The sequence below is a fragment of the Cavia porcellus genome, unplaced genomic scaffold, assembly GCF_034190915.1.
Source record: "Cavia porcellus strain 051 isolate PalLab524CR breed Dunkin Hartley unplaced genomic scaffold, mCavPor4.1 scaffold_26, whole genome shotgun sequence".
Classification (NCBI taxonomy): Eukaryota; Metazoa; Chordata; class Mammalia; order Rodentia; family Caviidae; genus Cavia; species Cavia porcellus.
Genome location: NW_026947509.1, coordinates 35,933,638 through 35,960,359, shown reverse-complemented (window position 1 = coordinate 35,960,359; position 26,722 = coordinate 35,933,638). Strand labels below are relative to the sequence as shown.

General features: G+C 40.4%; 1 protein-coding gene across 15 annotated transcripts in view; it reads right to left on the bottom strand.

The window, feature by feature from the left end:
* Pid1 (phosphotyrosine interaction domain containing 1) overlaps positions 1 to 26,722 on the bottom strand; it is a 216,261-nt gene that overhangs the window by 184,915 nt on the left and 4,624 nt on the right. The window contains exon 1 of one of the 15 annotated variants that reach the window (XM_063237190.1): positions 13,052 to 14,611. The exons of 6 other annotated variants lie outside the window; for them this stretch is intronic. The gene's annotated coding sequence lies outside the window, so the exon portion shown is untranslated. Of the gene's footprint in view, positions 1 to 2,453; positions 6,341 to 10,012; positions 10,037 to 10,111; positions 10,389 to 10,423; positions 11,157 to 11,199; positions 11,222 to 12,999; positions 13,020 to 13,051; positions 14,612 to 26,722 lie in introns of those variants that run through there. 8 more of the 15 variants (XM_063237201.1, XM_063237185.1, XM_063237193.1 and 5 more) reach the window with 8 other exon arrangements.

Here is a 26,722-nt window from a genome sequence, read left to right as displayed (position 1 = left end):
ACACAAGGTAACCCGAGATATAGATCACAGTGTGTTTGAAATAATGTAAAGACAAAGAAATTAAAACAAATAGAAATATGCAATAGGTCACATGTAACCCAGAAAAATGTCACTTTGGATACATGAGGGAATCCTTTTTCATCCAAAAACTAACAACAGAAACCAAATTAAACTTTTACTGATTTTATGCGTATGTTAAAGGCTCAGGAAAACAAACGCAGCCACCATTACTTGGCAGAGCTGCAGAATGAGGTACCCAGCACTTTCACAGATCTGTTTCTTGGATGGAAAAGAAGAAAAGGAAACAAATGTCATACGGACACCTCTAGCTACTTTTCTGATTCATTTAAGGGTGACCCTCTAAAAAACCCTGCTGCACCAAACAGACCAAACAAACATTATCCTCCACACAGCGTGCAGTCTTTGTGGACGAGAGAGCAATAATCTGTAATAACATTTTGTGCACGGTGGAGAAAAAAGTCTTTGAGACTCAGACAAGAGCAAAGCTGTTCCTTATTTCCAGCTGTATGTGGTATGAGAGGGAAAAAGAAGGAAACAGAAATAGGGAGGGAGGAAGAGAGAAAGAGAGAGAGAGAGAGAGAGAGAGAGAGAGAAACTGTCGTCATTCAAAATAGGTTGTTTTGCTTAATACTGAACGCTATCCAAACATAAAAGCTAGTGTAAAAGTGACATTTCTTAAGTACATATTTTCACGCCCTTATGCATCTGTGCAACACACACACACACACACACACATACACACACACACACACACACACACACACACACACACGCTATTCTAAATTCTTAGGAATGTCTGATAAGCTTTCAGTTATTGAAGGAAAGGAAGTTTGTAGAATGACTGACACTAGAGTCAATTTAGCCTGACATTGGAATTAATTTATATTGACTTACACATAATGAAATTAATCACTCCAATTTTAATTAATGTCCTTCTTTCAGTCTCCTCTATTAAATGGAATCCACATGGTAGAAAGGGTAGTGCTAGCACCAAACCAACTAGTAATTTTGAAGCTTAATTTAACGCTTTTATGTTAAAATAAGATTACATAAATTTCCATTTAGAGAATCCCTTTTCTTTTTCTTACTATTGTGTATTTTACATGTTTAAGACGTGATTTTTTTTTCTTGGTGGTCAAGAAAACAAAAATATCCTGGAGGTAAAATAAACCCCTCAGTTATCATGAATGGAATTCAAAGCTGCCTCTAATCATCCAATAAAAAAATTGAGGGGAGGAGGGAGGCACATAACTCAGTAGGATAAAGACTTCATTCAAGCATTAATTGCTTTGAAAATCATCCAACTTGATACCATATTAGCCATTTAAAATGCCAAACCACATCCTCATTCAGTTGATCTTGGAAAGCTTCGAAACCACAAACCAGAGGCCACAGATAAAAGGTCAGTTGAATTCATTACTTCCAGAGTGAGATAAATTTTCAAAAGAACGGAGGCTAAACATGTGTTTTCACAGGGAATGAAGTATAACATTTATTCCACTTGATCAAGGTAGCTGTGGATATTCATTTGAGGAGGAAGACAAGCCAGAAACGAGTATGTAATACAGGAGCTCACTGCAAAGACCTGAACTTCGGTGCCACTTCTTGTATTTAAAAAAAGAAGAAATAAGTAAGTCTTTGGCCTCTCAGGGGTGATGGGGCAGAGAGGGAGGAGATGGGCTTGTCTGAGCTCTCAAGTAGCACTGCCAAAGGCTTGCTACCATCGATGTAGTACCATCGATGCTGGTACTACAGCCAAGCATCGCAACCCTTTTCCACCACTGAACGGCTTGATCGTGGCCAGCTCTTCCTCTTAACCTTTTCCTTAATGTGAAGCAGCCTTAACATTGGTGCTGACCTCAGCAATGCTGTGGAAAATTAAAAGAGATGAAGCACACAAAAGGCTTTTCCCACAGAAAAATGTTCAGTAAATATTAGTCTCTTTTATCCCTTTATTATTAATTCAAAGGATTGTTACTATTTTCCTTTAAAATACTTCACTTCATCTGAAAAGTACTTCATCCAATTTACTGCTGTCACCTGCAGCCAGAATTTAGGTTCCACTTTACCTTTGTTGTCTAATCACCAACTGGACAAAAAATCGTTCTAGAGCAACGTTCTCAAACCTTACTGACCGCCAGTCTTTAGTGGAACTTGTTGGGGTACAGAGTGCTGGACTTGCCCCCAGAGTTTCAGGTTGAGGGAACTGGCAGGGGGGCCAGGAACCTGCCTTTCTAATGAGATTCCAAAGGCTCAATGCTGCAAAACACAGCACCATCAATAGAGAACCGCCACTGCAGAAATTCGTTAGGAGTCTTCTGCTAGGCTGTTTGATTTAGAAGAAAAGGAGACTGGGGACTCACAAATCCTGGTGGAAAAGCGAGAGCAAAAGAGATCAAAGGAGGATTGTTCATGGTGTGTGTCAGCCCCACCTGAAATCCATGAGAGCTTGGGGAAGGCTCAGCGCAGGCGTGAAGAGTTCACACTCAGCCACAGGAGGAAAGGTTACACTTCTAGGGAGCTATGGCTGGATTTAGGAATAAGAGAAGAGGACAATAAGCAAATTCAAAATAAATTTTTTAAATCCTGATCTCTTAAGCTCCGTGTCCTAATATACTCAAAGAGAAGGTCATGTCATTCAGCAGCAGTGAAATTTATGACACTTAATCCTTCCCTGAATTAAATTGAAGAAATTGTAATTCCACTGTAATTAGATGGCTTAAGTCATTTACAGTGTAGTTCTGGACTACTTTTACCGCTTGCATTCTGTAGCATTAATTTGTAACACTTTGTGATTAAACTATATAGAACAGTACAAATAAATACGAAACAGAGACACAAAAGATAATGACCTTATTGTATTACAGCTCATTCTATATTCCTGGCTCTATTATACTCATAAAATATGCATTGAAAACTCTAGGTGGAAATTCTATCCTCATCCATATCTAAACAGTCTAACAAGACAACCCTGAACAGTTTAGCCCTGCTGGAAAATATTTCACCTGACAAAAACCCAAAGCTATTCAACATAAAAACGGTGCTATTAGCTACAAGCAACAGCAATGTAGGAAATGCTTCACATTTTCATTATTACAGACACAAAAAGATATGCTGCTAATTATTTTCCAAAATCTCTTCAGCCTGGAGTCCTGAAAATGAAAATGAAAAATAAATAGTATCAAATTTCACTCCTGAAGTTCAGTATTTCCAGAAGAGTTTTACAAATAAAACTAATCCCCAGAGATATTCTGTGAATAAAATGATTTGGAAACTGGTGAATGTAATATTCATTTCTTAGAACTTCTCAATACTGAGAAATCATACTGAACCCTCTTGGTCTTAGTTTAACTCAGAGATTCCAAATCCTATGCTTTGGATGTTGAAATTCACCCAGTGGTTCACACATCCAGGCTTGATACTGACGGTGACAACATTATGAAGTCTTGTGGGAGGTCTCTAGGTCACGCGGGGCTTGCCTTTGAAGAGAATTGTGGGACCTCCCCAACCCCTGCTCCTGGTCTATATGTGGCCCTTGTTCCTACACACTCTATCATTATGTGACCATTAATCATTGTGTGGTTGTCAACTGATTAAAGCGGCACCTTACCACCCTTCTGGGTGTGCCTGTGTGAATCACAGCTATGTAACCTCGGATCCTCTATCTGGTCTCTGATCCTTCCCGTCCTGGCACTGTTCTCTGTTCTGCTCCCCAGTCACCATGGACTAAGTAACATTGCTCCACCATGCCATGATGTTCCTGACCTGGAATCAGTCACCCATGGACTGAAACCTCCGAAACCTTGCACAAAATTAAACTTCTCATGCATCAAGTCCCAGCTATCAGGCATTTTATAACAGGAACGTGAAAACTGACCAATACACACCATCATTGACTGTCCTTTGGCAGCCAAGTCAGAATCCTCCACCCTCTCCAAAATAATGATCTAAATAAATATTTTTTCATGATAAGCTAGCAGGCTCATGTACTTTATAGTAGCAATGAAGAGCTAACTAATACAACAAACTACGAAGAAAATTCATTTTCATATGCACAATATGCATCCCCAGACACAGAGTCCCAGTTGAAAAATCTTTTTTTCTTTAAGCTCTTAAAACAAGTGATTCTCATTGTTTCCTATTCTCATTATTTCTGATAACTTTGTGAGCATTCACATCATTGCTGTCTTGTACATACTGTACTGTTTTTGTTGTTGCTCTGGCTGTTTTGTGATTTCCACATTTCTATGGTTTTCAACGTTTTAACTATAATTTTCTTTGGCTTTGTGGTAGGAGTTGTTGGCTAACATTTTTCAACAAAGTTGGGAGGGATTTAAAAGCATCCATTATTTGTTAAAATAGCACTTTCCGAGCAGGTTTTTCCTCGTCCCTTTCTGATTGTGAGACATGCATCATGTACTATTTGATGTGTTCTCCAATTTGCTGAGTTTTGGTTAATCTTTTTCAATTTTTAACTATGTTTTTCAACTGGATTAACCTCAATTTACTCCTTTTTAAGTTTCCTTACTCTTCTTTTTCATTAATTAGCTATTAAGCCTATGTGGCAAAATTTTCCTTTTTTTAGAAATTTCACTTTTCAATTAAAGAATTTTCATTGGGTTCATCAGGATAGTTTTGATTTTTCCGATGAAATTTTTCACTTGTTCTTTTCTTATGACAAAACCTTTAGTTCCTGGGATATATAATATTACTACTAGTATTCTCCTTTAAAGTCATTATTAGTTCAACATCTGTACTTTCTTAGGGTCTATTTTCATTGACTGCTTTTTCTCTTTTCTGTTTCATTTTCCTTCCAGAATTTTCTGTTTTATACTGACCATGGTGTCGATACATTTTAGGACACAAAGCTCTGTTGCTATTCTGTGATGACAGATTCATGTTTTTAAAAAGCAGTTGATTTATAGTTTTAAAAACCAGTCAAAAGTTGAGGCAAGAGGATCACTGAGAGTTTGAAATCAGCCTGGGCTACAAAGTGAGTTCAAGGCCAGCCTGAACTTTATACGGAAACCCTGTCTCAAATAAAAAGGTCAAAATTGATTAATCGCTTTTAACCTCAGGAGACTTCATTTTTATAATTTAGTAGGAGGATGAATCTTTTTAAATTTTGCTCCCGTCCAAAAGAAAAATTTCTTTTACCTAGAAAAACTAAACAATGCTGTTTACTTGGCCACAGTAAGTCTTGAGTGATACAAAAATAAAAGAAAATGGACAGGTATCCTTTAAATAGGCACAAGTTTTCAAGGTATCCAATTCCTCCATTATAATTCTGAAATTTACTCAAACTATAATTTTCCCAAAATGTTGATGAGCTTGTAAGTAGCGCCAAAAATAATCACATAATCTGTCAATTCAGCTTAAATTTTCCCTACAAAGGCAAAAAAGTCTTTAAAAATGACTTAAATAGCCAAATAAGAATCAAAATACCTTGCGACATAGCTGCTTCTTATTTTTTCAGCTATTTTCCCATCAAAGTTTTATCTTTAAGGATGAAATAAAGTAATATGCTTGCATATAATTCAGAGCTGATTTGATCCCTTTGTCACCACTTTTGGAAACTTTGGTAACCTCAGTATCCATTTTCTTCTCTGAAAACTATTTTAGTAAAGGTCTCTCAGGCACAATACTAAGTACAGAGCTGTCACTCAATAAATAGTTATTTCTCAAGCCAGAAACCTCTCCCTTTAGATCATGAGGTAGAAAAAAATTTAAATCAACCTCTAAAGCATGGTTTCCCTATGCTGCCTAATGAGAGGCCAGCTGAAATAAAAACTCACAGCATTTGTTATAGCTCAGCTTACTCCACAAAACAAAAACTACGTTCACACCCTGAGATAGTTAATTATGAGTCTGGGGGAAAAAAACCCTGATTCTACACCTAGCCTCTGCCCCTGATACCTGAAACCTGCTGCCCCAACCAGACACCTGTGGCTGATACCACCCAAGGCCTAACACACCACACCCACGCCAAGCCCTGAGCCACAGGGGCCTCCTGAACTTGTCCTTGGCTCTGAATTGCTGCCAGGGCACCCCAGCTGTCACTGAACCCCACTGCCACTGCCTCTGACGAAGTCTTCGTGTCCTCCACTTCACATGTTCGTCCATCTATCACCTCCTCAAGACTGAGACTTCCCCACAGACAAAGTCACTGCCCATTATATACTCTGGCTCCTACTAGGTGCTCAAGATACATTTGTTGGACTAATCAATGAAAACCGCTTTTTAAAATTTCTGTCGCTGACATCCTACAGATACATAATATTGAAATACAAAGCTTTGAGATAAAAAAAAAAAAAGGGTTGGGGGACAAAAAGTATCTGCCTGACTGCCAACCCCACCACCTAAGGGAAACCAAAGAATACAAGAAGAAACTTAGTAACCCACCCTTTCCTAGATCATACATTTTAATTATAATGCTTTCTTCCATTTTTTGATTATCTAATATTAAAAACAAACAACAGCCTACCATAACTTTTTTTTTTTTTTTTGTCAAGCAAAGATTAACGTTGTACACTTTAATCACCAAATTCATGTTTGGCACTGGGTCTTGGCAGGAAGCCCCACATGTAATTTTTCTGGGACTAAGTTACTCACTTTAATACAAACATAAGAGAGAAAAAAACCACCATGGTGTAAACAAAGTATGTTACATTTTAGCTCTTGCAGAGAATGAAACTTCAGCATTCTTAGCGCAAGGTAAGGCACAGAACTAGAGAACCTGGTTCACAACAAGCCCATTCTCAGTGGCTTGTTTGGTACAAGCTTTTCAGCATCCTGGCAGTATTTGTTTACAAAGACAGCAGAAAGATAATGCATTTCATTCTTATCAAGGTCCACATAACAGCTGTGAAAACGAGAACTGGATTCAAGCTGGCCTGTGGGAGGCCACCCCACAGCTACCAAGTGACTGCTTCCATCAACAAACTATTCATGACCCACTTTCTGGAAATTTCCACTCTGCAGACCAACTCATTAAAAGAGGCTCAACCCTTCAAAATCCTTTCATTGTCTCCATCTTTACCTCATCAAACTTAACTTTCTGGATTTGCATCCTATGTAATATCACCCAGTAACGCATTCATTAAAAATGCAAAAAGCCACTTTCATCCCCAGCATCTCCACATAGTGTTTAATCTGCAGCAGCAATCCCTGGTTCACGCTTCCTTCCTCATTCCTAGTGACTGATTCAAATCCCAAGCCTTGCTCTCTGAAGTCACGCCTCTGATCACCCAGTTTATACTTCCCTTCTGACAGCATTAAGTGTGATAACTGCCATGGCATGAGCCACTCTGGCACTCAGAAAAACAGAAAAAATATTCCAGAGACTTCAAAGGTCCACCAGCAGAAGCCTCAGGTCATGAAAGGGCTTGTTAACTTGCATTTCAGTTGCCTGTGCTCAACATGCGACACATTAGATCAACCATGTAACAAATCCTAACTCCACCAGAAGGCACGTTTTTTTTGACAAGTGAAAGAGCTGTTCAAACTAATTAAGGCTTCTGCATCTTCTCCTGGATAATGTTCTTAAAAGCCCACCTATTGTGCAAAACTCTTCTGCATGACCAAGTCTCTTACACTCTTTCTCTGGTATGTACAATTTCATAAAGCTTGCCTCTTGGTCATGCGCCTCTAATCCAACAAGGCCAAGAGAAGAACCCTGTCTCTCTCTCTCTCTCTCTCTCTCTCTCTCTCTCTCTCTCTCTCTCTGTGTGTGTGTGTGTGTGTGTGTGTATGTGTGTATGTGTGTGTGTGATATTAGAGCGTTTCATTAGATTTCTACATAACATAACCATGATATCTAATATACTAGAATTATAATAGCTTTCAGAAACACGTAAGATACCAAACTAGGACTAGCCCTTTAAATTCATATTATTACCCCACACTAAGAATCACATATTGTGAAGTCAACTTTTGAACAGTTTTATTAACTGAAACAAAAGAGTTCTAACATTGCTTATGGTACTTAGATACACATAAGCTCATATTTGTATTTCCCAAATATAAACCACCAATAATTGTCTTCCACTGCAGGGATTTTAAAATGCAAAGCGTTTCTCAGATAATTTTAAGAAAATGGACTATTAGACACATACACCTTCATTTAATAGAAAATAAAAGCATATCTACTTAAAAATGTATCCAATATTTTATATATTTCATCACAGAATATTCTGAAAATCCAAATGTGAATTTTGCCACTAAAGGAAAACATATTCCTTCATTGTTTCCTTGCATAATCAACAAATAGTTGTGAAATTTTGGAATTTTCAGTTTTAAAAAGTCTTTTCCATGATACTATGTGTATGTTTTGTCACATATTTAAAATCAGAAATGGAAACAAATAGACATTTCTCCAAAGAAAATATACAAAGAGCCAACAAGCACATGGAAATATGCTCAGCCTCACTCATCACCAGGGAAATGCAAATCAAAACCACAGTGATGTACAACCTTTCAGTCATGAGGATGACGACCATCAAAAGAACGATCCAATGAAAACAAACACAGAAGGTAAGCACCACGGAGCATGTGGTGAAACACTAACATTTGTGCGCCCTTAGTGAGACTGTAAAATGATATTGCTGCTACAGAAACGTTATGGCGTTCTTCAAAATGTTAAAAATAGAATTAAATTATAATGCAGCAGTTCCACTCCCGGGTATATATGCAAAAGAACCGAAAGCAAAGATTTGAAAAGATATTTGCACCCCCATGTTCATAGCACCAATGTTCATCATACTCCAAAGAAAAAGCAACCCCAAGTGTCCACTGGCAAATGAATGGATACACGAAATGCCACGTACACATACAATGGAATACAGCACTATTCAGCCTGAAAAAGAAAGGAAATACCACAACATAGACAAACCCTGAGGACACTAGGAGTACCATGCTTCTGGTAACCCCAAAGCTACCTGGAAGAGACGCATTGTGCGCAAACACTCAAAACACTTCACACTGCATTCTCAAGGTCCAGAGAAGTTACGGTTTTGTTTTTTATTTATTTTTTTTAAATTTTGCTTACTTTCCTTCTCATGAGCTTTCCCTAATAACAGCAATGATCCTGAGAGTATGGAAATGCTGCTCATCTTAATCAGAATAGATTTATGCACATTGCATAAAAATTCTGACAACTTCTTAATCATCACTACTACGTAGAATGTAAATTACAGTGCTGCTTACCAAGGAAATCAGCATTGCAAACCCTGAGGAGGGCACGCTGCTCTTTTAATTAACAGACTGTTAAAAACTACTTGAACATATTTTTCAGTTGTAAAACACTGGTACCTAAACCATCTCACGTCACTCCCGGAACTTCGTGAGATAGGTACTATTAGACTCAGTTTACTGAAGGGGCGCCCAAGTCTCAGAAGTCCCAACAACTTTCCTAACACTGTAAGAAGACAGAAATATCCTGATTTCTACTTTCTCCTTTTTTCCCATCATCCCTGGCTCTCAGAGGCCAAGGGAGTATTTCGTTCAGATTGCACTGTCCACCACTCTAAGTGTGGCTGGGGTTTGGTTGGACATTGGTTGTCTTTGAGCGTTTGTTAGTTTTGTTCTGCTTGCTGGCCAGATTGTGAAAGGGGCTTCTTTAGTGACTCTGGACAACCCCCCCAAAAAACTGTATTTTTTTTTCTGTAGTAATAATAATAAAATGTGTATATAACAGCAATCTCTCTTTCCTCTCTGTGCTGTTTGTGGAGTTTAGAAGGCAGGAAGACCTCACCCATGGCAGTTCCAAATATAATCCTTTTCATTAAAGTAATTACCAAATTAACTTTCCAATTCATACAAGCCAAGGAACCAAGAGAGTCTGCGCCACAAACCCCCCCACCAAGAAATCTCTCTTGTAACTACAGAGCTTCTAGCCCATGAAATAACATTATGTTGGAAATTACACTCATAAATACAGCCTGCATCCCTGTAACATTTAAAAATAAATGCTTTAAAGGAAATAGCAGAATACCGTGCACCATCCTTGCAAGATCCACTTTCAAGTTCCTGTATCCCACCACCCGGAAGCTCACACGCATAATTGAGGACTTAGGCTCTGTTGCTTACATACCAGTCTAACAATAAACAAGCTGGAAGTCCGAGACTATTTATGCTGTGCTGTGGGCACACACACCCATCTATTATCCGTGGGACCGACTGAGCCACAGCCTAGTAGCAATAAATAGTTTCAAAGGCAGAGCCCTCCTAGGAGCAAGTCAGAACATGAGCACATTTGAAAAAGTACGAGAATCTGCTACATGAAACTCGCCGGGCAGAAGGAACACTTTCAAAACCTGCTCTGACTCCTCCAGCTGAAGTAAAACATTTCTGACAACTGGAAATAGTTAAAATTTCCTATTTTCTCATTATTGCAAGTGCTTACCTCTGCACATCCGGTTTCCAGCTGGGTCGGTCAAGACAAGAAATCTCCTAAGAAAGCCAGTTCTCACAATCCTTTCAGACCAATTTAGCAATTTGCAAAATGAAGATGGTTTGCCATGGGAAAGACAAAGGAGGGGTCGGCAGCAGGAAAATCACCCAGAGGCACAGATACTGACCCTCCAGCCCCAGCACAGAGACTGAACCTCTGTCACAGTAAAACAAATTCTCCTCACAGGAAAGAAAAACAAACGAAACAAATAAAGCCAGGGAGTTTTCATAGTTAATGTATGTATGACACAAGAGGAATACAAAGCTCCACACAGAATTCAGTAGTGATTTTTAAAAAGCACAGTGCATTACTAAGGATTAGCTTTAGCTGCAATGAAATTAAAAGCAAAATATTAATGGCTTGAAGAAGACAGAGGTGTATTTGTCTCCCACATGAATAAAGTCTGGGGGAAGCAGCCCAGGGCTAGCACTCCATGGCATGAGAGACTCTGTGGCTTATCTTTTTATTCTGTTATTCTTAGTACATGGGTTACACTCCCCAGCACCCTTTCTCAGATCTACATTGTACAGAGAACACCCCATCACCACCACCAAAAGAGCCAGAAGGGATGCTTGTCTACACATGGCACTCTTTTTTTAACATTTTATTTTGCAACAGTTTCCAATTTACCAAAATGTACTAAAAACAGTTAGAGCTTTATCAGATCTATCAACTAACAACGCTTTATCACATTTGCTTTAATAATAAATGACGTGTTTCACACTCACTCATTTGCTGTTGCGTTTTTTGCCTTTCTCTTCCTCTCCTCCCCATCTCTACTCCTCCTCTTGCCCCACCTTCCCTTCCTTCCCCCACTTCTTCACCTTCCTACACATGCATCTAAGAGTAAGACGATGGCAGGCTTCCTCCTAAACTTCAGTTTTGTTTCCTAAAAATAAGAAGAGCCTGTGAAGAGCCTGTGAAATTACACCACCCACCATCTCAACCAAGTCCTTCCTAAAATGTGTTTTCCTGCTCCATAATTCAATTCAAACCTTGCAATTCATTTGGTATTCGTATCAATACTATCTGGAACCATTTCTCAGCCTTTCTTTGTTCAGAGTTTTAAAATTTGTGAACACCAACCAGCCAGTTATTTTGGACAATATAGCTCTGGGCCAGGAGCACGATGGGAGTGATCCTTCCCAATGAGCCTATCAGGAAGCACAGAGCCACTGGCTGCCCACTGTGTGGGATGTCAGTTTGTCTAGGGTGGCATCCCCCTGACTTCCATGGGAAGTCGCTATTTTCTCTTTGTCAACTAATGATTTGTGATAAGACTTTTGCAACCATGTAAATAGCCTGTTTTACATCCAACACTCACCCACTAGTTTTAGTATTCAGTAAGTATTCTTGCCTTACTACAATGATTATAAAATGGTTATTTTTCTAACTTTATTATTCTTGCTTCATTAGTTAACACAACTGTAAGAAAGAGATTTCTTCCCTTCATCTCCTTGTTTATTTAAATAAGGTTCTCATAATATAGGATTAGACCCATTCTGTTCAGTAGGCTATAATCCACATCATTATTTATTTTACAGGATGGTGCATATCATAATACATTGATGAAAGCCAATTTGGCTTCTGTGTTTTTTTACAATAACTTCCTTTTTCTTTCTGAGCACTCCATTGCTTTCTGGCTTTCTTGATGGTGCTCAGCTAGAGCTCATTTTACCCCATAAGGAAAAGTAACCTAAAAAAGATGCCACATTTTCCATTAATTGCCATTTATTATGAATAGCACCAAACTGTTGTCATATCTTGCATTTTTGTAATTGTGTAAAACAAAGATAATGTTTCTAATAGTAATCAGGCAATAATCTGCACACAGCATAGACACTACATATAACATGTGGACCTTAATATCAAGAAAATCCAATACACATTCCAAAGAGTTTAATGCAGTCACATAGAATACTGTGCTTCATTAACCACTGGCTCTAAAGATAAATACAAAGAAAGGTCTCTCTCTCCCTCTCTCAATACAAAAGTCCAACTCTACTCTTTGCATTCTAGTTAATTTACAAGGGCATGGCATTCTACCTCTGAATTTTACTTCCACAGAAGTTAAAAGAGAAGGTAATAATAAAATCATTAGTTTGCTAAAGCATCACTGAAATAAATATTTGTATATTTATTGAGCTCGTATGGTATCTCCATCTCCATTCTTGTATGGTATCTCCACCTCCATTCCAAGCACTATGCCAGGTACAATGGCACATACAGTGTCCCATACATAAAGACCTAATCTCAATCCTCCAGGGCTTGGAGGATTTTGGAGGTGGACATCCAGAGATAATTCTAATAAAAGGAAAACCCAGAATGAGCTGAGAGATATAACTGAGACTGAAGAACTTACTACTGGCACCCACAAGAAAGGGGGTAACTCACTGTGACTGTAAACAGAAGACTTTAGTATAAGTGGGGCGACTTTGTCTGCTGAGATCTGCCGGGCTGAGCAGGTCAGTGATGGGAACGGGTATTTCAGGCTAAGGACATAACACTAGCAAAGGTAAAACACACACCAGTGCAAAAGGTCTGCCAGTCATAGAAGGATGAAGCGAGAGACAATGGTACCTGCAGCTGAATCAAAGCACCAGCTTGGAGGCTTCCTTATAAGCACCGGCCAGAGAAGGCGGATGGGCATGGCTCCACCTAATCACTAGCATTTTGGTTCATCTGGCCTTGTTCCATACATTCTTCTCACATCCAGTATGTGAAGGACTCCAAAAAAGGATAAATAAAAGGACAAGAGACATACACTGAATGACATTTTCCCAAAGAAATCACCAACCACAGCATCTATCCAAATAAATGTAAAGATTCTAAACTTCTGAGTACCACTCAGTTTTTTGAATGAAAAAACAGTCTTCCTCTGTTAGTTCTCCCAGCAATTCTCAACACACGCCATTGGACAAAGTGCTTGGGAAAATAGAAAGAGACTGGAAAGTCATCCACCCTCAAATCAGACCGAGACAATGGCCGGATTGTTCTAATCAGAGCACTCTGTTGACTTCATCATTATAGCTCCATGCCACAGGGAGAAAGCTGAAAGGCTCTAAAACAAATAAACAAACTCACAGTGTCTTGGGATAGAGTAACTTTCACATCTGCCATTGTTTGGCAACCAGCACCACTGGAAGGGACAGTGTACCACTCACCAGTTTTCCCTTTGTTCTCAGTAACAGACCTGTAATTCAGAGTGGGCGAAAAGCATCCAGTTAAAATATTTGCTCTCCCAGCCAAATATATGGCCACGTAACACAATGGCCATCTCTGAGGTGTTAGGCTCCTCCTGAGTAGGGCTGGTGGGAAACCCTTCTTTTCTTAATAACTTAAGGCATGATGATGAAGGGTTCTGGCTTCATTACCACCGAATTTTAGCAAGCAAGTTTCCTCTATAATAAGAACAATCTACTCCATAGTTACCGGACTAAAACCCTCTTGAGCACAAGGACCACTCCCAGATTCTCTCCTTAGAACCCAACTTGGCTCCTCAGCTCACAGCAAAAAGTCAGAAAGTATGTTTTTAAAATAATTAAAGAAGTATACATAAGAAGCATGTGACAAATTCAATCAAAGTCAGAGTACTTCCACGCCGATACCCTGCGCTAATCAGTTAGATGGAACCCAAATCTCTCAAGTACTCTACGCTTTGAATTTTAAAATTCAAAGTGTCACTGACCCACATATAAGATTTTGGCACTCACTGATTGAAAATATGCATAAAGTATAAATGCCACTGTGAATCAATGGCTTCCAATATATACTTCTTTTAATAAAGCATCCAGGATTTGAAAAGTAGTTGACAAATCATAAAGTATATTTTTCTCAGTCTATAGGAAACACATAAAACAGAAGGTCAGCAGATATCTTAACATAATTCCAGGACCCTGTTGACTTCCGAGATCTATTCATTAAGAATTAATAAATCAATAATAAGAGCACTTTAGCTGAATGTATTTCACTGTCAAAAGGGTGGACTTTAACACAGCCAGGACTTTGCCTTCTGCTGAAGCAAACCTTAACCAAGCTTTACATTTCTGAATCAGGCTCCTGTTTTTATTTAGAATGCGAGAAAAAATTAATGTTAACATTTATGAAATTGTCATGCTACATAAAGAGTCTGAGATGCACAAAGAAATACAAGAGATGAAAAATAATTGCTCCATACTACTTATTTACTAACAAGTAAACAACTCAAATCAAAATCAAATTTCCTATTTAAGGGCCAGCGATTGAAATTATGAAGATAAAAAAATCCATTGCTTAAAAGTAGGCATCTCTTCAGTTTCAAAAATGTATGTTGCAAGAAATTAAAAATATATCAATTTCTCCAAATCCTTGGATCAAAATGAATCTATTTATTCCCTTCACCTATAATCTAAAGAACTGCAAAGATAATGCCTTCTTAACTGCAAGGAAAAAAAAAAGAAAAAGAAAAGGAAAAGAAAGAAAGGGGGAGATAATGGTATTGAAGCAGTATCAAATTTGATTTTGTGACTCCCAGCCCACCGGGGTCACATGGCTGACTGCTGGAAGGGGAAGACAGGAAGAGGATGGATCACCCTTGGGAAAGCTATTTCAATGTCTCCAAGGCTCAGCAGTTAACAAGAGAGCTCAATGAAATTCAGGACTGGAAAGAACTTCACTCTCATTAATCGTGAGAAAAAGAGGAGGGAAAAAGCAAAATAAAAAAAGGAAGAGTCAAGAGGCGCGATGCACAAAGATGAGGTCCCAAATCGCAGAGCAATTCCACCTTACAGACAAGCTGGATCCCTATAAATGCAAATTAATTTTTATTTCTGGAACACTCTGTTGTCTTTTCACTGACTATGTGCCCTGCTCCTAGGTACCTTCTTGCACATCCACGCCCTCCGGTTCAGAGTGAAATCATTTCTCGTGGGTCAAGCCCCTTGTGGTAAAGGCAATAAATTACTTTATGGAGAAAAACACTAATTCTCTGAGCTAAGGAGTGAAGAGATCAGCACAGAGCCTGCGCATTTACCATTAACACAGCAGAGAGAAGCAAACACAAATTAGCAGATTTTTAAAACTGACTTATTCTTCATTCCTGAAACTGCCTTGCTTTCAGAGAACCAGTCAGCCGGATCTTTGAGACAGTCTTTCCGCTTCCTGAAACAGATACTGCCTGTACTCTATACCTGGATATTTAACCACAGTCTCCCTAGGAATAGTCCCACCCGGGAAATACTAATTTGAATTTGCTTTAGTTGGAGGGTACATCCCTGGATTTGCATGTTGGCAATGCCATTAATTTTCTACAAAGAATCCAGCTGGTAGAAAACACAAGGGATGAGGATGCTAAGCTGACTGATGTCAGGTGAATGCTCCTGGATCTAGAGAGCTTTGTTTTGAAGATTTCTGTCTTAAATTTAAACAAAGTAAGTGAACCAGGTTTTGAAGACTGGGAAGCTACATTCTCCAAACCAGAGGGTCAGGACTACCAAAGATGGGGTACTCAACTCTCTAGGCTAAAGAATCTATTGTCCTAGAGTGAACTTGCAAAGCTATTCATATTTCTAACCAACACCTACAATGATTCTCAAGAAAGGAAGTTCAGATGGCCTGAAATAAATTCTGTCTCTCTCTCTTTCTTTCTTTCTTTTTTCCTTTTTCTTTCTTTCTTTCTTTTTTTTTTTTTTTAGTTTGGCCCAAGCACCTGTTTGAATCCCTAACGCCATTTCCATTCCAGACTGAGAAACAAGAAGAATTTGTTGTGTAATGTCACCAAAATCACTTTGTTTGTATTAGACATAGTAAAAGCATCATTACTTAGAACAACACTCCACATTTTCAGTTATAGAGATTTGGCAGGCAACATCCAAGTTATAAAAACCTTAAAATTTATAGCAGTTGCCAAGTAGGACCACATCCTGATTAATATGAACAAAAATCTTTCTCCCAAAGATGGCCCAGAATGCAGATGCCACGGTCCAGTACTAGGTATACTCAGGATAATCTTCATTCAAAGTCAGGTAATATAGGAAAGATTTTGTGCATAAAAGAAATTCTGGGGGCATGGTGGAGGGGATTCTTCACATCTTTTCTTCAACTTCTAGGAGAGCATATAAACTTTTTACAAGGCAAGTGTACTAATAGGAAGGGATATGTGTGCATGTATGGGTTTCTAGAATGTTTTCTAATATGGTCTTTACTTTTCCCTACACATACACTCAACTCCACATATCATCTTCTGTGAAACAGAAATGTTTCAAGGGGAAAATATGTAAGTCAATCAGAGGTTTATGGATGAAAGCAACAGACACCAACTCCGGCTCACTTAGAAATATGTATGCATACACACATATAATATACACACACATGCGTGCACATTCATGAACATATACACATGCATGCATACACACATAACATTCATGTACATGTTCATACACATACACATAATATATATACACATGTATACAGATTCATGTACATATCCATACACATCAATGTACAGATCCATACACACACACACACACACACACACACACACACACACACACGAATATGTTGGGTTGTAGAGCAGAAGGAGCAAGCTGTGAAGGAAGAAGAATGGACAGCTGCCAGCTGCTACCTATGGACAATCTTCAGAAAGTGGCTGGAAGAATAGCAGCCCGAGACACTTTGGCTCCTGTGTCCAGCACTCGGTAATCCAACTCTAAGGAGAACATGCCTGCTAGTCTAGTCTGAAGCACCCACTGGCCCCACGGCTAAACGACGACACACTGATTAGCACACTCTGCTCCCTCAGAGTGTACGGACTCCCCCCACTGGAGCAGAAGGAAAAACATTCTGCAAAGCCAAACCAGGCTGCTGCCACTAAAAGATGGGAGATGGAGCCGAGTCCAAAAAAGCCCCACAGGTGTCCTCTTCAACATGTATACAAAGTCTTAGCGCTTCCACAGAATTGTTTATTTTTCAACTTCTAGGGACAACTTTGGCAAAAAATACAATTAATACTGTTACCCAACATTCTGTGTTACAGCATCCCATCCAAAGATCCACATGACACATTCCAGGGTCTTATTAAAAAAGGTTAGGGCTCCAGATAAGTTGATGCATAATTTTCTAGTAGGCAGTGAGGATGAAACGACTCATCAGGTTTCTGTTCTCATCTGAGCAGCCAGGAAAGTCAGAGCTGAGAATTTCAGGCACCACTACAACCTTCACTATCACTTTAGTTTGTTTTCAAGTACAAATAAATCCCCTTTCATGATATAATTGGTCCTTGAGAGATTTAACTTTAGTCTTGATTTGATGGTATTTTATCTTTTATTGAAAGGTGCTTGAAAATATTATCAGTTGTTCCTTAACTCACCAAAAGCTAACCTCTTCAGAACTATAAGGGGTCTCACGTGAATCTACACTTTTTTTGAGTTTATAGATTTTACTTTTTGAGTTTGTAGATTGTCCAGAACTTTTGTACCGCATTGACAGCAGAATTCTTTTCCTTTTCCTACCACTCTATCAGTAAACACAAGCATCATAACTATCGTAGGTGAATTTCTGGTTTTAAAAGATGCCATGGGAAAACATAAGAAGAAAGAGAGAAAGAAAGAAAGAAAGAAAGAAAGAAAGAAAGAAAGAAAGAAGATAGATAGATAGACAGATAGACAGATAGATAGACATATAAATAAGAAGAGCAAGTGAGCTATATCTGAGTCTGATTACCATGGACAATAAATCTGAGAACAGTTTATCAATAAAGTTTTATTGGGGGAAAGTCAAATGGAGCAGTCACATGGCAGAGGTCTTCCAGACCTGTACTTCAACACTCTCATCCATTTCAGATGGACCATGCAAGCACTGGGGAAACAAAAGATGAGCTGAGGGTGGGAGGTCTGATACATTGGTTTCTAGCTCAAGCCACTGTGTGACTTAGTTCCAAGTGCCTTGCATGCCAAAAATGGTCAGAATCCTACAGCTCTGCAGGACATAGGCAGGGGTAACCTGGGAAGTGGATGGGAGGGGCAGGTTTGCTGGCCAGATGACTAGAGCACATCTACAAGGTGCTTTTGAGTGATTTGGGTGGAAACAGGATTCTCTAAATATGAAGTGGATATTTTCTATTTTCTTTTTTTTTTTTGTCTTTTTCTTTTCTTTTTTTTTTTTTTTTTCATTAGTACCAGGTATCGAACTCATGACCACACACTTGCAAGGCAGGTGCTTATGTTGCTAAGCTAAATCCCCAGCCTCCTATTTTCTATTTTCTAAATTTTTTTTTTTTTTTTTTTTTTTGGCGATTAAGTCTCCCTCCTGTCTCAGTCTCCTGAATGCTGGGATTACAGGCATAAGCCACCATGCCTGGCTTGAAACAGCATTTAAATAGTTTGTCCTAGGCTGATAATCCATAAGGAAAATGTTGAAATCTACTCAATTGAAAGTCCTTTCGAACCTTGTTAAGCCCCTCCCTTTCTGGAGTGATCTGTTCCGATGTTTGGCAGTATAATCCCATAAAGGGCCCAGCACCACGGAACTATGATGCTCAAGTTGCCTGGTATGAGAGATGCAGGAAACATTTAGTGAACAGCAGAAGAAGCCCCCTACTTCTACCAGGAAGCCTACCCACATGCTCTGGATTAGGAAGAGGCACTTCCTGGTCCTGTGCTTCTGTGTGTCCAGGACAGAAGGGCCATCTATTCCCCCATTCTAACCATACAAAATCCAGTACTCAGCTCCCCAAAGAGAGAGAGGAAGTGGCCTCCAGGAGCCTAAAGGTAGGCAACCACAGCCGTGGTTAGAGGGCAGTGAATGGTGCTGGACAAAATCAGCTAGGGAATTTCTTATCACTTTTCCTCCCAGAATTAGGGACCAAAACCTGGGGTCTCTGCACTGAGCTGCAGCACTAGCCCATTTTGCTTTTTGCACTTTGAGACAGGGTTCCCCAGGCTGGGTTGCAACTTGCCATTTTTTCTGCCTCAGCCTCCCCAGCAGCTGGGATTATAGGTGTGCATCTCCACTCCCAGTTGTCTTGTAGCCTTTCAGAGTCAGGAACCAAGGATTGGGTCCTCATTCGAACACTAAATGAACTTAAGAGTTTAGTTCTCGTGTTGGACAAAGAAGTAGCTGAGCTAGATCAGGACCCCCAACTCAGGGAAAACAGGGACCAGCAGGCTTGGATCCTGTCAAGTTAGATTTGGGACATGTGGGATCCCACATCCATCCTGTCCAGGTGGGACAGGGGCTGCTCAGTGGTCACTACCTGTGAATCCAGACCTCTGGTCTGACCCTTCCATTTTTTTAGAAAATCGCCAAGTCCAGTTTCCTTTTGCATTCCTCTAATTTTTAAATCCTGGAAACTAATTTGTAAGGTTTTATATACCCCAAAGGAGCCAATGGAAACATTTCTGTAAGCTCGAGCCAAACCTCAGGCCCATGGTTGGTCAAACTAAGGAGTTCCGACTCTGGCAAAGCACCCCACACTGTGGTGCACCCCTTCATACAGGGGCAAAGACATCTTCTCCCTCACTCAGCAATCCTGGAGGCCCTGGCATCTTAAAGGCTGCCTGAAGCTCTGCACTAAGTAACCAGACCCACTTTGTTTCACCTTGGGCTTCCCAAAGGTAATTAAAACCTGAACACTGCAGCAAGTCTCGTAAGAGCCTCCCGCTAAATCCAGGCTCTTTGGAGCAGAAGTTGGGAAACACTAGACCTCCACTGTCCACATGATTCTAAAGTTCCATGCTTCTGTTTCTAGTTCACCTTGGGATCAAAGTAGCGGAAGGAGTTAGTATTTACTGACTCCCAAAAATGTACCAGACAATAAATATGCTAAGTTTTTTGCAGTCTATACACCTCAACTAATATTTGCAACAGCCATGAGGTAATGTGATTACGCCCATGTTTTAGTTTAGAAGATACACATACAAAATACAAATCGGAGGCCCTGTGACAACTCCTAATAAATGTAGTAATCAAGACATGTGTCCATGGGATTCTGATTAAACCCCATCATCTATTCTGAGTCACCAGTCACATGGATTTCAAGGAACCTGATTTGTGGCTACAGAATATTTCCATCGACCCATTTCCCCTAGCTGCTCACCCCAGAGCTTTGGATCTGCTTTTATTACCCAGAAGATTCCACACTCAGCACCTGAAGGACACAGTTGCTTGTGCAGAATCGGGAAATCCACATAGCTGATGGCTTTTGCTCAAAGTACTAACACACCGACAACCAGAGTCTGCATTTGAAACCTGACAGCCAACTTTTGCGGGGCCACATCTGTGCCAGGGAAGATGCTAGGTGCTTGTGGGACACCCTCCCACTTCCATGTCTTCCTTTTGGGTATGTGCTCCCTTAACCTCTTCGATGTCGCAGGGTGCCCTCTTCCTGGCTTTCCTGGACCTCTGCTTTCCTCCCTCAATCTATTCTTCTTCCCTTCATCTCTGCAGTTAATAGGGTTAGGAACAGAGTCTAGACTTTATTCACCATTCTGGGTGCTGCCGCACATCCTGGCTGGTCACAGCCTCATTAATGCTAACTATTCTAACAGTTGTATAGTGATATCTCACGGTGGTTTTCATAAGGACATTGAACATCTTGTCATGTGCTTATTTTTCCATCCATGTATTGCATTTTTCTTCATTGAAATTATTTGCCCTCCCTTTATTTTAGAATGGGAAATTCATCTTCTTATTGCATTTTGAATTCTTTATAATACTGGAGCCAAATCATTTATTATATATGAGTTACAAGTATTTTCACCCAGCCTATGGGGTGCAATTGAAAAATACAGTGCCATGTTTTATCATCATTCATTACCTTGACTGTAGTGATGTTTGTATAGATGGACACAGAATTACAATGATATTCTGCTGCTTACATCTAAAAGTTATGCTAACTTTAAACTTATACCTCTGACCCATTTTTGGTTAATTTTTGTATACAGCATGAGGTATGGATAAAGTACAGACACGTCTTGACTTATAAGACTTATAAGATGTCTTGACTCCCTGGCTTATATTCTCATAAACTCACCATAAACAGAAATATTCTACCCCAACGATGCATTTAATACACCTATCCTGCCAAGCAGCATGGCTCAGCCTCGCCATCCTTGCATATGATCAGATATTTACATTAGCCAATAGCTGGGCAAAATCATGTAACACAATGCCTGCTTTGTAATAAAAAACTGAATTTCATAACTTGTTGAACACCATCCTGAAGGTAAAAAACAGAATGTTTGTATACTTTTGCTTTCACACCACTGTTGAAAAACTGTAAGATCTTTATTTGGTGTTCTGCTGATACCATGACTGTTGCTTTGCATGTGGATATCCAAATATTCAGCACTGTCTATGGAAAACACTATTATTCTTTCTATACTCTGAATATTTATGGTCCCTCTCAAAATTTATGTGTTTAAATCTTAACCCCAAGGTGACAGTATTATGCAGAGAAGTCTCTGGGGAAGTGATTAAGTCATGAGGATGGCACCCTTAGGGGTGAAATTAGTGCCCTTATACAACAGGCCAAAGGGAGCTTGTCCACCCTCTGTTCCATACAAGGTCCCTGCAAGAAAGAGCTATTCCTCTGAACCAGAAAACAGGCCCTCATAAGACAAAGAATCTTCTTGAACCCCAATATTGGACTCCTACTCTCCAATGCTGGGAGAATAAGTTTCTACTGTTTATAAGCCACTCAGTCTATGTGATTTTGTTGTAGTATCTCAAGCAGAGCAAGATGCCAGTGAATTTCCATCTCTGTACCATTATCTAAATCACATAAAGGTTCTGATTAAAAACAGAATGATCAATAAAGATCTTCACTGACAGCTACAGTTAGGCCATGCATATTGTACTATTGGCAGTGCAATCTAAAAATCATAAGCACAAGAATGTAAAGATATACACACAGGGGGAAAACAACAGAATGTGGGCAAAATCCAAATACTCCTTCATGGAGCAGTGATTAAATAAATCAAAGTCTAGCTACGCCACAAAACTTCATGCAAGTACTAAACAGAAGGAACAAGAGCTACACGTATAATTATTGTTCAGAAACGGTACCCATGAAACCCTGTAAAATGGGGGAAAAACTTGCAGAGTTGAAATGCATGAGAAAAACTAAAATATGCATTTATATATTTGCATGTTTACAAAAGCCCAGGGGAAATTGTGGAGACCTAACCACTAACTAGATCATGTGAAGATCACATGGATTTCCGTCTGGGTAGAACTGGGAATGAGGTAAGACCCAAGATTTCTTACGTATTTACCTACTTCTAAACTGTCTGACTTGTTACTCTAAGCAGATGCTGTTCTGTAATTTTTAACCCAATCACGAATAAAATAGTAGCCACAGCATGAAGCAAATGCAGCCCTGCACTTCCCAGTCTGGCGCACCCCCTGTCCCTGGAGGTCCAGCCTCCAGAACCGTGGGACAGTACATTTGTTACTTCAGCCCACAGCCTGTGGAACAGCTCAGGGCAGCCCTAGGCAGTCAATAACCTGAGCTACCAAGAATTTTTAAGTCCAAAAGCAAAGCAGCTGCCCATCGGGACCAGGCCCCTCAGCTCACAACCTCAGAGAACTCAGGAAGGGACCATGGTCCACAGGACAGGTAGGCGGTACACAAGGAAACTGCTCACACGGAGGAGGAGAAGCGGGCCCATTCCTGACACCAAGGCTGCAAAGCATGTGGTGGCTATGAAACCTTGTGTCTTCCTCAGCTCACAGTCACAGAGCAGCTGTGGAAGGAGGCTGGACACGAACACATTAGCATAGATCGCACCTTGATGACAATAACAACCCTCAGGTTCTCTGAACCAGAAAACAGACTCTCATAAGACAAAGAATCTTCTAGAATCCCAATATTGGACTCCTACTTTCCACTGCTGGGAGAATAAGTTTCTGCTGTTTATAAGCCACTCAGTCTATGTGATTTTGTTGCAGTATCTCAAGCAGAGTAAGATGCCAGTGAATTACCATCTCTGTACCATTATCAAAATCACATAAAGGTTCTGATTAAAAGCAGAATGCTCAATAAAGATCTTCACTGACAGCTACAGTCCCTTTCTCCTAACTCTCCTTCCTCTCCTGCTCCCAGGCACACCAGGGAGAGATGAAAAGTCAGACAGTGGTTTAAAACGGAGCGTCTCCCCCTTCTCAGAAGCAAGAGCTGCTGAGCGGTAAAAAGATGCAGTGGCCTCGAACCTGAAAGACTAGCCCAGCTCAGCAAGTATTCTGACTCCCAAAGATATTTACTTTTGTTTTAAAAGCAAATTCCAAAATAAGAATAGGTTCTTCATAAAAATAATTTATAGCTTCCAAATGAAAAAAACACTAAACCAGATAACAAGTAGCCAACCCAAAATCCTATTATGCTGGCCAGTATGTTATTTTGCAATATACTCTTTCACCCACTGAAATATTTCCTGGCTGAAAAGAAGCAAATCACAGAACCCTACTGCTACCCAGTAACCCTACAGGGACATGGACGACCAGGATTGTTCTAAGGACAAAATCTTAAAACCTAGTCCTTCAGAGTCTTCACAGGGACAGACTCTGCTCTCCACATAAACCAAAATCTCTGCTACAGGACACAGAAGGTGCAGTGTTTCAGAGTGAGAACCCAGTAGCCAGGGAGCTGGATGTGAGCCCCAGCTCTACCTCCCAGGGTTGTCGGAGGGACAAATTAGTTCCAGGAACATCATAAATGTTAAGTAAACACTGGCTGCTATCATTGTTATTATTAATACTAGTAGTACTACAAATATAAGCGTGTAATGAATGCTAGTTAATATTTCCTGCTCTTCTCTCTCCCTGAAATGGAAGTTGGCAAGAAAAGTAAAAATCAGCAATAAAACCCCTGGCAAACGAGCGCACAGGAGTCCATACCTCTGGAATGTCAGAAAACACTGCCTTCGAGACCTGGGCCACAGCAGCCTTGGAGGCACCAATGTCACTGAGAAGAGCTGGAGATGGTGTGGCCTTCCAGCCGTGGGTAACTGGGAGCAACTGCTATTCGGTGTTTTCTAGAATGATTTAACTAACCTAAACTTCCTTTTGGAGCAACAGACTGTCAACCCCATGGCATTCACTTCACTTCTTAAGAGTCACCTTCTATGCAACTCCCCCTCTGGGCATTTGCAAAATGAGAAAGCTGAGCCCACATCCTGACCCTAAGGTAGAACTAAGCAAGTGCTGGCTTATGTGTGTGTACACATGCATGCATGTGTGTGTGTGCCTGTGTGTGTTACTGGAGATTGAGCCTAGGGTCTTTGCACTGAGCTACCTCTCCAGCCCTTTTGTTTATTTTTTATTTGAGACATGGTATCGCTAAGTAGCTACATCCTCCAGGTTGGGCTTGAATTTGTGATCCTCTTGCCTCAGCCTCCCAGAGTGCTGGGAGTCTAGGTATGTACCACCGTGCCCAGCTATGCCTTCTCATAAGAGTGCAAAGAGATGAGCCAAAGTGAGGAGAAAAATACAAGCCAGTTGAGTCTACCACTAACACATAGGCACTGGCTCATGCAGCCCAAACAGTCAGGTTTCTTCTCCATGGTGGACAGAAATGATGAAAATTGTCATCACACCAGGAAATAAAATATTAAACCCAATTTGAAACAAGACTATGCATCTTCTAGATTTACAAGACTGCCTTTTTTTCACAAGCACCTCCCACCCACCTGGCTCCAGGCTGCTCCTTCTGACCTAGGGGAGGCGCAGCAAAGATGCGTGGAGAGAATGCAGGAGCTCAGTCGTGAGCCCAAAGCTCTCTGTCCCTAACATGACTGGCGTGCTCCCAAGTATGGAGCACCGGCGTGTATCCAGATCTCTGCAAAGTGGTTGTCTCTATTTCAAAAACAGGGAAAGCAAAGTTCAGAGAAGTTACAAAAGTGTACCGAAACACGGGTCCGTAAGCAATGGAGTTAAAATTATTTATGAAGCGACAGATTTGCTTTGTAGTTATTTTTTAACCAAATGACACTGGATTCTGGAAACAACCTGACTAGTGAGTAAGGTGTTTACTGGAACTTCCTTTATCAGAGTTAAACCACAGTTGGGCTGGGGGCTGAACCTACTAATGTACTGTGATGCTTGATCACTAATTACCAGCTAAATTGAGATCAGCATTTGTGTTTTCAGTAACTTAAGATGATAATAAACCAATTCCACAGGACTTTAAGGAAGTCTCTGAATAAATGCCTCAACTATTTCTTCTTGCTCTGCTTATATAAAGCCTCCACTTAGATTTGTGCTCATTGGGGACTTCAAGAAAGCACATTGCAGCCATTGAGTGTTTCTTGGGCTGGTTTTATTTGCTGACCACTGCCAAGCCCCCAGGGACCACTGCTATTCATAGAGTGAAACATTTCTGTAGAAGACAGCCTGCCTGATCTCCAGTAGCTTCGGGGCTCTGCCGGACTGTCCCCAGGCCCAGTTTACACAGCAGCTGGGAGTCAGCGTGCAGGGAGGGGAGGACAGAGCTAATCTGGAACATCAAACAAAATGCAAAAGTGGCCGAACCCTGGCAGATAAGTCAGTAGAGTCAACAAGAAACAACCCATTAGGCAACGGTAACCAAGGGGCAGAGTTTTCTCCAAAGCTAGCATTTTGCAAGTCACTTGGTTGAGATTTTGCTGACAAACTTGGAGAAAAATTCAATGATGTAAGGCAGCATTTCAGTGAGACTAAGGTCGCCAGTTAATGATAACTCCAAGTATTTGTTACAAACCATAATGCCCAGGACTTGGTGCCTGCTCAAGGATAGGGCTGAAAAGACACAAAAGCCTCGAATACATGGGTTGGAAGCTTGTGCTTTGGTGAGAAGGGGTACCACTTCTTTCTAAGTTTCTTTTAGAGTTCTCCAACCTCCCCTCAACACCGTGGTTTCTCTGAACTTGGGATGATCAAACCTGATGAAGCTTGATTACCACCTTCCTGATACCTTCCACGGTCTGCAGTTTGGGTAAATGCTATCTGCTCCAGTTAAAGAGGATCTCAACTATGTTGCACCTCGTATGATCAATAGGATTGAGAGGTTAGTATGAAATGTGCTTCAATAAAGAATCTGACAGCAACCTCCCTTACCCAAAGAGATGGCCGCTGTTCTCATCCCATGTACTCAGGGCCCTAGTGCCAATGCAGAGCATCGTATCCCATTTCGTGTCATCCTTCCTCATGACAGGGAGGTGGTTAGGAGGAAAGACTTGTTGCCAGACCACCGAGGTCAAATTCTGGCTCAGCTCACTCCTTGCTGCCTGACCTGGCCAA